Here is a 12,860-nt window from a genome sequence, read left to right on the forward strand (position 1 = left end):
GGCAGACAGAATATTATTTTGTATTATTTTTGTCAAAACGTATTTGCATTAATTATATTTGAAGAGAGCCCTGGAAACGACCCAGAGGAAAGACAGACCTACAGCAGTAGAAATAATTGTGTTGCACTACCTATATAATTGCATGATGATGATTTTAATAAAAACAGCCAATCAAATTGTGCAATGGTTGGACGAGACAACATTATTCTCCCTTTTTTAAGTTCAAACATTCATTAATATAAATTTTGCCTCTAGGGGGCCGGAGCAGCTGTTTCTTCTATACAATCAGTCTTTTTCCGGGGTTTTTATTATTTAGAGAAGGGAGAATATATATATTTATTTCTTCTTCTTTTTTGCCTCTAGTTTCTAACCTCTCTCTAAACCGAGTGTTCACTCATCTAAGGAAGTATATATATTTTTAATGACCTTTTGAAAATGGAACATACCTTACTGTTATTATTTTACTAGGTAAATAAATATATATATATATATGAGCTCCCCTATTCATATTATTTCCGCTCCTTCCCTCTCAACTTGAACGCAGGGTACATCACTAACCTTAACTACAAAGAAAAAGAAGAAAGGAAAAAACCGTCATCATCATTTTTTCTTTCTGCTCTTTCTTTCCTCCCTCTAGCTCTACAGAGACTACAAATTCGTGGAACTAGCTCTGCTTCCCTACTTATGAAAACGCACCATATATACATTAAATATTAGTTTCAACTCCCGGCGAGCGACTAGTATCTATAGAGCAGCTGTTCTCCTCTGTTTTTTTCCATTTTCTTCTTTCCATCCTACATTAAATACTCGTTACCGCAAAAGTCAAATAAAATAAATGATTGCTCCTACAAAGAGTCGCATAGGATATCAAAACTTTCACAGTATAGATTGTCACTTATACGATTATAATTATTTTATAATATGCAATATGTATATATATAGACTATTCAAAATATATGCATGTCCACTAATATTATGTGAATTTCATGCGGTTTAAAAAATGGCAAAATGTTATACGGGTTTTTTATGATAAAAAGTGGCTATAAAAATAAAGCGTTCCTTCTTCTCTAACTAACTTCTTTCTTTATGGCAGACCAAAAAACGTTCAATAATTTTGAAAACGAAGAGGGGAAGAGGAGAAAAAGGGAGAGAAGCGACTTATAAAAACTACATAATGAAATATAATATATATTATATTTTGTGATGAAGAAAAAAATTGATAGGAATACATCCCCACGTGATGGAATAAACAATTGAATTTAATAATAATTACAGATTAATTGTATGAATACAATTGAACTACATTAGATTATTGGTAAAGGAAAGCGAGTCCATAACTATATTAGTCATAAACAAAGAAACGGCACTCAAGCGAATTCCTATAGGCAATATGAAAACATTTGAGTACATACATTCAACATTAAAGTAATGGACTCCCTTGTGGGAGTACGTTCATATAGAAATAATAATAACAAAAAAGACAAGAATTACACCATTGCAGCCGTGTGAGAGAAAAATCCTCATTTGATGGTGTAATAATAATAACACAATATTATTATGTGTACATATATTTCTTAAGTAAAAAAAAAGGCAGGATAGCTAGCAACGATATGCATGTCAGTGTATGTATGTACTCTGAATATACGTAGAAACTAATTAGTAATTTAAATATCTACGCGGGAAAGTGGATGTTGTCTAACTGACAATATTTGGTCCTATTAACTTAATTGTCATAAAATATGGATTCCTATTCTATTGTTGGAATAAGTTAATCTCATACTACAAGTATAATGAGACTTGTAAAAGAAGATTTGAAAATCTTTAAGGACATTTTGACAAATTATATTTAACTTTACAAATAATGACCAATGAGAGATTACTTTACATAAATATCTACATTTCTCTGTTGAGCGTTTTTATAAAAGTCATACATTGTGTAATAAATAATAATGAAAGGAAACGCCATTTCCAGGGCTCAAAGTTGATATTAAATGACAAATTTCCAATAAATCTTCATGAAACTTCATCAAATTGCTTTAATAATGATAAAAAACTTAATACCTACATTGAATACTACTTAATACCAAAGATAAACATTTATATTTGAATATAATCAAAGTTAATGTCTTAAATTTGTAGTACTATTATTTTTTTTTGATCGATTAGGGACGAAAAAAGTTTAGACTAGAGACAAATATCTTATTCATTCCATTGTTATAGTTATAATTGTATAACGATGTTCTAACATATTTTCAATACATTTTAGGGACAGATAATATATAATAAAACTAGGCATTAGAGGGATAAATTTGTGATTGACAGTAAGGTTTAAGTCCTTTTATTTGTTGGTCACATATTGACAGGCAATAATAGTTCACTATTGCCCTTCATATTAATGAAAAAAGGGGTTTCATTGGTTGTGTAGGTCCCTCAAATGATCGACATCAACAATGCTGAATTAATATGTAAATGTTTGCAATATGTTGCTGGTCATTGGTATATAAATCATAATAATTAAACCAATCGAAAACAGTCTCCCCGGAAAGAAACAGAAACCATGAGAACATGGTTTCTTTTCAGTTGAAATAGTATAATAATATGTAGTGTTGTGATTTTGTCAATTTATGTAGCTACATTATTATATAGATTCGTCCTTAGTCAACTCCACTCCATACAAATGAAAACAAATACAGGAAATTAACATCATGCCCAAAAAAAGAGGAGGATTGCATTACATACTTGACTGATTCATTATTGGGCGCATAGTAGTGGTGGCTATTATGTAAAAAATGCGATTATTCTTATGCTATATGTATTATGTTATGAAGATGAGAAGTGGAGTGCATGTGTCTGTTCCTTCATACACAGAGATGGGGGGAGAAACTTTGTTATTATTATTATTGTAGTTAGTTGTAACTTGTAGTTTTATTATTCTTATTAGTGCGTAATCATAATTCGAGCGCGCTTAGTTTTCGCGTCAATTTGACGCATTTTTGATCATCAAATCACTGTCTCTTTAAGTTTCATTTTACCGGTAAGTAGAGCTCTAACTAATAGTAAGAAAAAAATATTGATAACATTTTAAATGTGTGTATGCTATATAATTCGTTCTAAACTTCTTTGTAGTTGTTGACGTCGTCTATGTATGAAGTACACATGTCGTGGGCTTGTACAATGTTTAATGTAGGTACATGCTTTAACTACAATTTGCTTTATGTACTTATAAATTATGAGTGTTCTACTAATGAAATGAACGAGGATATTCTGACTACTACTATATAATATATACAGTTAGTTTTTAGTAACTACTCTCGGCTTCCACTCAATGTTGTTGACGCTTCAACTCTTCTAGGGGAGGGAAAAGCGGTAAAAATGAATAGGAAGTTACTGCTATATCTATCATATATAGTTACGCATTCCTGGATCGCCTTTTTCTACTACATACTCTGTCAAACTATCACTTAAAGTACATCATAGAATGTCAAATGAAATCCAAATGTTGCTCATCTCAATGACTCGTAGCATTCACATCAGCTAAAAATCAATGTATACCATAATGAGAATATTAATTGACAAAATATTTTTCATGAAAAATTAAAATAAAGTCGAGTAGTGGCACCGCTAAACCTAAAATGTTTATCATATATATATGTTTGTACAAGTTGTAGCTTGTATAAGCAAATTGTACAAGTAGTATCTCAAAAATGGGAGGAATAATTTTAAAATAAAGATTTACAGTACTTGGGATAACGATCATTGAATATTCCATTGACGATCAATATATTATTTGATCTATTTTTGAAGATTGTTTTACAAATGACAAAAATAGAAATATTCTGATGCACACATTAAAGTTTAAATACCTTAAGTTATATACCTCATAAATACATAATAACCATGTAGCTTTAATGGATCAAAATGAAATGATAAGCATCAATTAATAGTTGGTAATGAGATTAACCAATGCTGTAGTTTAATAATGCACTTTAAGAGGAAGAAATTGAAACTTGTACCATGGGATTATACAAGTTGCAGCTTGTACACAACTTATATATATATTTAAAAATAAACCTATTTATATAATTAATTATATTACAGTTTTGATAATTTTTGGTGCTAAACCTGGGTGGCAAGGGGGCATGATGAAGGTCTGCATCGCCCCTCAAATCAAACATATCCTACAAAAAAAGAAAGATAATGGGGCATGATCTACCTAGTCTCTTACAAAACAATGCCATGATTCATGGCATTGTTTTCTAATGAACTACATACTTCAAACATAAGTCATTATTATTGGATTTATGAACTCTCTTCCAGTAGAACTTATCATCCTCTTCATGACCTACCCTTAATACATTTTGTACCACCATTTAACCAAGTATAGATTAATGAAGTAATACTTACTTAGAGACTAGTACTGTCTATATTATATAAAATATATGTACACATTGTTACCAAGGGAGGATCGAGTAGAAGAAAAAGGGAAAAAGAGAAGAGAGAGGGGCCGGAAAGCTAGCGAGAGAAAAGAAAAAAAAGAGAAAGAAGAGAAAAGAAAATAACTATTCAGGCTACAAAAATAAGGGGGGGGGAATTTTTTGACAATTTAATGTTTTCCATAAAACTTATGTTGTATACCGGCGATATATACATAGAAACTTTATCAAGCGACTTCTCAAGTTCTTCCTCTAGCTCCCCTTCCCCCTCTTTAATAATTAGGTTGAGTGAGACAATTGGAAATGAGGTCTTAATGAAGAGATAGATCTGAGACAGGGAATCCTTTGTTCTCTATCTGTGTGGATGATAATAACTTTCCATAATATACATTTATTAATGATTACCATGACATAAATATTACACGTGGCTACTACAATACTTATTTATAGACCATGACAGTTTTGACAGTGTTATTATGTTTTTGCCCCTGTTTGTTTATTAGTCGCCAGGATTACGGCACAAGTTAGGTTTTGATCTTTATTAAACTTGGCACGAAGATTACATGGTCATAGTAAGAGTCCATTACATTTTGAGAGGTCAAGGTAACACGAAACGTAAAAAATATATAATCGGCCATAACTTTGGAACATACTGAGGTACAAAGCTCAATTTGATTTGGGGCGGAGGTTTTGAGCTCTACCAAGTGTCTAGTTGTTTTTTTTTAAAAACATATCAAGTCAAAACTGTGTCGGAGATGCCCTGATCCTTGTTCTATCCAGACGTTTAAGTACTGTGAGTCTCTTTTTATAAATTTTGCAACTTTCTGTTCCTTTTCTTTCCTTTGTGTTCATTTTTCATCATAATTATGGAATAATAAGATAATCAAAGACTTTTATGAACTTTTTTTTTCTGCATTGTTGTAAGTTCTGCAAAATTATTTTTGCATGTTAGTTGAAAAGAGTGTAGTAGATAATGACAATAAGATAGACAGTATTTATCATCATCATCTTGAAATGCACAAGATCATCTCCTACTTTCCAAGCCTGTTGTTCCCTTTCTTTTACGCACTTCTCTTCTCTTCATTTTTTTTTTTTTTGGGGGAGAGGACCACGACCTCCCAAATTTGCTATCAAGCACTTTAAATAAACACTTTTACTCATAGCAAATATTACAACCTTTGTTAATTATATAAACTGAGAAACAAGTACACTTTAAGAAATGTCAAAAAAATACTCTGCAGTCATCGGTGTGCATTTGGCCCAGATGTATTGCACACATACAAATTTAATAATTAATTAATATTAGTGTTGGATTGGTCCTGGGATTGATGACCTAATCAGTCTTGTTTTTATCTGCCCAATCTTTTCTACTATTCAATGGTCCTAAAGATGGGTCCGATACCTCGGTCCTTCAGTCCTAGCCACCTCTTTAGTTATTCTTCACCCATAGATAGTATTGAATAATATAAAAGCGGATAAAATAATAAATTATAACTAGAATGCATAATAATAACTTCTAGCCAGACACCTAAGGTACTCTAAACTTCAGTTATCTTGTCTCTTGAAAGAGCTTGGTTATGTTGAACAGCTGAAACGAGATGATAAGTAACTACATCATTTCAGCTGTTTTAGTTACCATAGAAGATCAATAAGGACCTGTCCTAGGACTGACAAATCTCATTATGACCGGACTGATAGGACTACAGTCGTTTCAGACCGATCCAACACTAATAAATATATATAAATACTGTTTGAAAATCCTGACTGAGCCCCTACTTTAAATCAACAGCAAAAACACAATCATAATTCTAATAATATATAAGGGAAATAAATCTAGGAAATATAACAAAAAAGGAAAATAAATGAACTTACGAGGAAGTCATTACATAATCAGCAATGCTTGTTTTTGTAAAAATAATAATATATGCCTGATTATCATGCATCCAGTAAAAAAAGGGGAGAAAGAAGAAATGGGATTGACATATAATTATTAGGATTCGAAGCAAAAATCTGGGGAAAAAATGTTTTTAACAGAAAAGTTTTATTTTCCAATAACTTTAAAAAAAATAAATTTTCTGGATTTCAATGGGGGGGTAGAGGGTGGAACGGGACAGTCAATAAGTTTGGAGCTGATATTCTTCACGGTGTTACCTCCATAACATAAAAATTTACAATGTATGTTTGATCAGGGGTTAATTATCCTGCAAATTTACCCTTGCCAGAGTTCTGAATGTTGATTGATTGTTCCTAACAGTTATTGAAATATAAGAATTGGCTGACTAGTAACGGAATTTACGGCCTTTTTTTTAAAGGAAAGATTGAAAGATACAAGACAGATAATGATGTGCCTTGTTATGAAATTAACTACATCATTCCTTTATGTTAATAAATGAATCTATGTTTGTCTGTACAAATGTATGAATACTTGAAAACTAGTCAACGGGTGCACCATGATGAATATCGTATACATATTTTAATCTAAGAAATAGCAACGAAGTAGTATTAATGAAATATTTCAGAAGTGGGAGTATAGCATCAAATGTGTATTCAGGGTGCACTGTCTGTTGTGCTCCCTGATATATATTATGTACATATTTTTGATCTCAGAAATAATAATGTAGTCGTATTAATGAAAGTTTACAGGCGTTTAGTAAATTGTGGGAGTGTTAACATCTCCGTCTAAAGGAAGAATTATGGCCTATTTCCGTAGAAATTGTTTTAGAGATGCAGGATAAAATAAATATATATATTCATTTAAATATAATTATAATATTTTTATCCCAGTAATGGTATTTAAATGTCCTCTTCTTTATAGCAGTAATTCATTTTATGCTGTCAAAATCATATTAATGACAGCTAATATTAATAATGGTCTTAATTCAGTACTACCATATGTCTCGTTCCCACCTTCTCCTCGCACTCCCAAATCTCCTCTTTAATCATAATTCATGTTTATTTACAGTTAGGATTTGAATAAAATATGAACACAGGTATGTTTAAATAGTTCTTTTTGTTTATATTAGTGAACGCTCTAAAGACTAAAGTACTCATCAGTAGAGTGGAATAGTTTGTAATGAAAAACTACATATATAAATAAGGAAAATATTATTTTTTGTTTCCTTTGCTTATTCTTTGTTTTCATTTGTTATTTAATAGGTCATCGTGGGGTCAACTTCTCCTTCTAAAGGAAGCATTCTCAAATATCTTTGGAGTTAAGTGTTTTAAAAATGCATTGTAACATAGAAATATATTAATTTAAATATAATTATGAAATTTATCCTGCACTAATGTAGAAGTTTCTCCTCTTTATAGCATTATTTCATTTGCTATAAACCCCAAATCATATAACATACAGCTGATATAAATAAGGGTCTTTATTCAGTAATACCAAATGTCTCGTTCCTGCCTTCTCCTAGCGCTATTACACAAATCCCATTTATTGCCATCAGTAAAGAGGAGATATTAGTAAAGAAAAAACTAAGTATGTGGATTAGAAGAGGAAAACGGTTGATGCGTGTGCTCTTTCCCTTTTTTGTTCGTTATTTAATAGGGTGTGTTAACTTATCCCACTGAAGTAAGCATTATTGCCTATATTTGGTATAAATTGTTTCTAAAATGCTTGATAAATAAATATATATTAATTTAAATATCCTTACAATATTGTCCTACATAAATGCAAATAACAAAATCCTTGACTAATGCTATTTTAAGTGTAGAAGGTTATCCTCTTTATAGGAGTAATTCATTTTCCTCCCCTCTAAAATCATAAAACAGGCAGGTGATATTAACAAGTATCTTAATTCTGACAAAAAACACATCTCCACTCTTCAGTCATCCCAAGGTAAATATAAATAAAAGGTTATCACATAATGTAATTGGGGTTGCAAGTATTTTCAATTTAATATACCGTACTAGTACTGGCTGGGCAAAGACAGACAGATTTTGACATCATAGAGTATGACAGCAGTACTCTGACAGTAACAGTCAAGGAAGGTGATATATAGCTACTCTTTTTAACAATTATACTCTTTGACGTCACTATTAAAAAGTGTGGTGGATGTGGAGCATATGTTGGAAAAGTGTTATGGTATAACCTTATACTTCTATTAACCTTGAGATATCCCAAAATATTAATTTCTTTTTCACAAACTCTTTTTCTTCTAATTTCATTCTTGAGGAGGGAACACGTCATATGAATCGATATAAGTATTGAGTAGTTATTCGGAACTTTTTTTTAAACATGTCCCACAGCCTGTTACTTCAAACTATAAATAATAAAATGAACTATGCATATCTTTTAAGGCATTGCATGACGTGCATCATCATATATTAGCTCACATACATAGAAAAATTAAAAAAATCATTTACATTCTAATTTAATACTTAGTTACTTTGTTCCTGAAGGGCTAATCATTCCTTAACAAAAAAAGAATGATAGAAATAGACATTTGATTAAAATAATATTTCGATTTTTATTTCATAAAATATCAGAAAATGAAATAAATCAGGTTTTTAAATGAAATAAAATACTTCCAGGTTTCATATATTTAGGACGTCCGGTTGACAGTGGGGGATGGGGCACTAATTTAATTTTTTTTAGAACGAGGGGGAGGGAGGGGGTATGGGATATTTCGTTGTCAACTATATTTAGAACTGATCACTGATCAATAAAACCTTTACAAATGAAGTATATCAGCAGGGGCGTCCGCAGTGGGGTTGGCTAGAAGGTTTGTAGCGCCTCCTAATGAAAATAATTTTTGTCTTATAATACTAATTTTTTTCGGTTTTTTGTTTTTTTATGAGAAAATTGGGTTTAAAAACATTCTTATAAGATTTATTTGCTAAAAAAATTATGCAGCCGAACAAAATCTTTAAATGTTTTCAAAAATTCCAAAAACCAAGTTCCTCTCCCCCTCCCCCCAAGTATAATTCTGTGGTCGTCCCTTATCAGTTGTCTTCAAGACTACCAATATATTCTATTTATAAATACATTCAGGGGGATCTTAAAATTAAGGACGTCCAATGTATCACAGTTTGGAAAAACACTGACAGGGGGAGGGGGCATCCACAGTCCGTCCCTCTCCCCCAGAATATTTTTTTTTTTATCTAAGAAAAAAATATCTTTTTGTAAGATTTTTTTAAAATTTCATAAATTTTTTCAAAAAATTTCAAAAAACCAACCAAATTTTTTTATGCAGGCCCCCAAAAAATTTATACTATATACAGTGCACCCTATACACACATTTGATGCTATATGTACACGCCTACAATATTTCATTAATACGACTACATTGTTATTTCTTGGATGAAAATATGTTTATGATATATATCATGAAGCACTATTATTATAGAGTGACCTGGTCACTTGTTTCCATATATTCCTACAGACAGACAGAAAAAAACTTTACTTTATCAATATAGATATGCTTTTTCTATAATAATATTCGAATAGGGATAATAGATTTGAAAAATAAAAAAAGATATATTCAGGTAGCAACTACAAAAAGTCAAGCTCTCTTCTATTATAATATTATTTTCATCCATATTCATTATAGTTTATTTTATATACATACTTTTCTTTTTAATATGAGCTCGTTGTTAAAAATGAGTCCTCATCTGACAAACAAATAAACAGACAGACAAACTGTATATATATTCCACCCTAACCATTCTAACCCATCAGTGACATTACACATTTTCTGGTTTTTTTAAACATACCGTTGGATAACAATATTTTCATTAATGATAATGAACGTGACTTTAGGTTTAGTAACGGGCGTATATAGCTGAAGCAAAGCCAGTGAGCGCTCTAGAGACTAAAGTACCCCATGACTCATCATGTGATACTATTTTTCCTCAAGCTGTTATTACTATTATTCCATTCTTGAGGAAAGAATATGATTGATACGTGACGGAGCACTTTAGTTTATGAGATCTCTGTCAGTAGATATGTCGTCTCTCAATGTCACGATATTTTTATGACATTCTCTCATTCACATAATCCGACAAGACGATGTATTCTAGGAGGTAAAACGGGAGGAATATATAAAAATTAAATTATTATTTTTCTGTAATACAACAAATCACGAACAATTTTTCTGTATTATTTACATGATGCACAAAATTTAACTGGGTCAAGTTCCGTTTGTTTCTAAAAAAAGCACAATATCTTTACGTTTGATGACGTTTTCTTGGATTTTCCTTTTTCTGCTTGCATTGCTATCGCCCCCCCCCTCCCTTTAATAATATGTACTAATATTAGCATAGACGACTATTATATATATTAGACACATTCCTTCACTCTTGACTCATAACGCATGAAGGCAAATTAATACATTATTATGTGTGTATATTTTTGTAAATCTCAGGCCCTCCTTCTCTATGAGTTGCTTCATATATATATAGACGCATGTTCAACAGGTATTTGTAATTCCTAGAATTAAAATATTACGTCTTCTCCTTGAATGCCACTGCAATACTATAAATATATCTGATTCAAATATTAAAGACTGAAGGAATAAACAACCCCAGAGAAATAAAGCTAGAGGACATCTGATCCAGGATCTACGTTCCAAATTTTGACAAAAACTGATGAAGGCAGCATATTAAATAACATAATGATCAGGACTTTTGATTCATTATAAGGGCAATGAGGAAATAAATAGTATGTAGGTATAAAATTATGTCTTCATAATTAATAAATATCGTATACAATATAGAGCCAAGTAATTTCATTAATGAGTAAAGGTTTTGTGATGTTAAATAAACAAATTGTTCCGTCAATTTACTACAAAACACTATCCCGTTTTTTACCTACAACAGATTCGGTTAATCCGGATATTGTTACAGAATTATATAGCACGTAGTTATTTTTATTGTATCACTCAACCTTTTATCCAAACTGTTTCGTTTTGGATCAGTTGGCCAATTCTTTCCAATTATGGAGTTATGCAGTACTCAATTATAACTGCAGAATTATTCCCAGCTTAGCAAGAACTAATATGAATTAAACGAATCAACGTTCATGACCCTCATAGGGGGATAATAGCAGAAAAATCAAGAGATAACAACACCATATAGCGTTTTTACTGACTTCATAAATAATAATTGAAGGGGATACCGTCTTAAGGGCTCAAAGTTGATTTTTTTACTTCTTAAATTGGATAAATTTGCAACAAATCTTGATCAAACTCCATCAAACAGCTATGACAATAATAATAAAAAAAGACTGAATACAAGTTGGTGTCAATGATAAACACGGACATTTGAATTACATCAAAGTGATATCTACTGAATATCCCAATAAAATGTCTTAATTTATACAACTGTTTTTTATCGATTTGGAATGAAAAAAGTATTATAATTAGAGAAAAATATCATATTCTTTCCATTGTAATCGTTAATTTTGATCTATAATATGGAAATAAGATTGTATAACGATGTAATAACATATTTTTAATTTTAGGGTCAGATAAATAATTAAACATGGCAATAAAGGGATACATTTTTGATAGAAAGTCAGACATAAGTCCTTTTACTTGTTGGTCGCATTTGGAAATCTAATAGTTCCCTTAATATTAATGAAAAATGATTTGTATTGTTATAAACTTGGTTGTTTAGACCCCCAAAATGGCTGACATCAAGAAGGTTGACATCACATGACGAAGCCCTCAATCTGTATGCTTGCAAGGTAACACCGTGTTCAAGATCCTTTTTGTAATAAAATCAGTCATTTACATTTATAAAAAAGAAAAAAAAATGTTGGTTCATAGCACTGCCATTCTTGAACATTCCGGTATATCTACGAAACCAATCACAAAATCTGGGTATAGCTTTGTACTCATAGACGTAGGATATTAGGGAAATCAATTTGATATATTCAGGTTATTTTTATTGATTAAAAAAATCCTAGTCCAGAGTTTGGTTGCATTAGTTATTAATATTTGGACAATGGCTGTACTTCTAATAATATAAAAAATGTATGAAATAAAGTTATAATTAAATGTTTTAAATACTCCGCTTTATTTATGGATACATTGTCGGAAATAGATGCTCTACTTTCTTATCAATAATTAAAAATATTTTTAAATGGATGCTTAAGGAAATATTCAAGGAGGAAATTTATATTTGCAAGTTTCCCTTCTCACTGTTTATGGGTACAATTACATGTAACAATAATTAATTGATATTTTGATCAAAAATGTATCGGTTACGACTTCATTTGAAAACATTTCCTTCATAAATTTATTTTCGTTGAAATATATTAATTATAAAATATTTCATTTTAACCTGAATTCCTAAACACAAACAAAGTAACTTATCCAACAAGCACATAATTGAATTACAATTAAGAGATAAAATATAGCAACTAAAATTTTTATAAATTTTAAATCCCCAAGTTGAATAATTTTAAAAAACAAAGTAAAA

The sequence above is a fragment of the Lepeophtheirus salmonis genome, chromosome 1 (assembly GCF_016086655.4).
Source record: "Lepeophtheirus salmonis chromosome 1, UVic_Lsal_1.4, whole genome shotgun sequence".
NCBI lineage: Eukaryota > Metazoa > Arthropoda > Copepoda > Siphonostomatoida > Caligidae > Lepeophtheirus > Lepeophtheirus salmonis.